Raw genomic sequence first — 1,827 nt, forward strand, 5'->3', positions numbered from 1 at the left:
GCCAATACCAGTCCATTTTAGCTCACTAATGCCTAAGATATTGATGTTTATGCATTCCATTTCATTTTTGACCACTTCCAATTTTCCCAAATTTATACTTCGTATATTCCATGTTCCAATTTTCAATGGATGTTTACAGCTGTTTCTCTTCATTTTAAGTTGTTGCCCATCAGCAAATGCAGGTTCTGTGCGCTTTTCTTCCCCAAGCAATAAGTCAAAAGTATTGGTGCTTGGGTTCCAGTTTATATATCCTTGGGCTTATTCCAAACCAAACTTATTTAAACATGTCTCTCTGATCAGTGGACGACTATAGGTAAGTTTTCTAAGTAATACACTTCTCTTGATCTTCTTTTGTTGTTGTTGTTGTTGTTAAGTGCTGTTGAGTTGGTTCTGACCCATAACGACCCTGTATAGGGTTTCCAAGGAGCAGCTGGAATACTCTTTGTTCCATGGGTGGAAAAGGCAATTTTGAGTTCAGGGCTAATATCAATTTTTTAGCAAAACTCAAGTGGACATCTTCCCAAATCATTAAGCTTTGCAATAAGTTTATGGGACTGCTGCCCCACATGAAACAATTTTTAGATGTTGTTGTTAGGTGCTATGGAGTTGGTTCTGACTCATAGTGACCCAATAGAGCAGGGGTGGGGAACTTCTATTCTGCTAGGGGCCATTTGTATATTTATAACATCATTTGTGGGCCACACAAAATTATCAACTTAAGAAGTAGCCTGCTATATTTGGTCAAACCTTTAATTAACTCAGCTCTAATGTTATGGTTGGAGTCCTGGTGTGGTGCTGTGGGTTAATGCACCAGACTGTAAAGCCGTTTTAACTGCAAGGTCAGTGGTTCAAGCTCACCAGCTGCTCCTTGGAAACCGTATACAGAGTAGCTATGGGTCAGAACTGACTTGATGGCACTTAACAACAACAACAACAACAATGTTATGTCTGGAATCCTGGTGTGTTGCTATAGAATATGCACTGGACTGCTCTGGCTCAAGCCCACCAGCCACTTCTTGGAAACCCTACAGAGGGTCGCTTGCTCTGAGTTGTAACTGACTTGATGGCTCTTAACAACAACAGTGTGATGCCTGGAACTCTGTTTGCTTTGGCATGAGCAGACCCAGTGATTTTACAGGCCTTATGTGGCCCATCATTTCAGAATTTCAGGCTGGACATTTCAGAAGAATGGCTGGTGGGTTTGAACTGCCAACTTTGTCATTAGTAGCCTGGTGCCAGGACTCTATCTTTCAGGTAGCCTACAAGTCCTGAAAGAAAACCGAACCAAGACTGACAAAGCAAGAGAGCAAATGATAGCAGATTTAACTCCCTAGCAAAGCAGGAAGCTGCTCCCTGACACATGTGCCCATTGATCCAGTAAAGGACCTAGGAACTTGCTCCCATCCAGCCAGGAAAGGACTTAGGAATGACATACACCCCTCCCCCCATCCAGCAAATAAAGAACTATCGGGGTACCCAATGTACTTAACTCAGTCACTAAAATGACCTAACAGCTTTCTTCTAACAAAGCAAACAACAAAACCAGTAGCAATGCAGACACCAAGATCTGAATGAAAATATTTCGTTTATTATCTGTAATGTTAAAATAACTTAAGCCATAAGCACAAATATGTAGGAAAAAAGATTAAAATATAGCTCAAGGTATTCTTATTTATTTATTTAAAATGTTTTATTGTGAACTGTGTGATAATCTACATGGGAGAACATCAGCTTTACATTCATTCCATCATCCATCATTTCGTTGGCATAGTTATCATCCTGTCCATGCATCCTCACCCAACCAAGGGGTGTACCCTGTAAACCTGC

This window comes from Chrysochloris asiatica, unplaced genomic scaffold (genome assembly GCF_000296735.1).
Source record: "Chrysochloris asiatica unplaced genomic scaffold, ChrAsi1.0 scaffold00283, whole genome shotgun sequence".
Lineage (NCBI taxonomy): Eukaryota > Metazoa > Chordata > Mammalia > Afrosoricida > Chrysochloridae > Chrysochloris > Chrysochloris asiatica.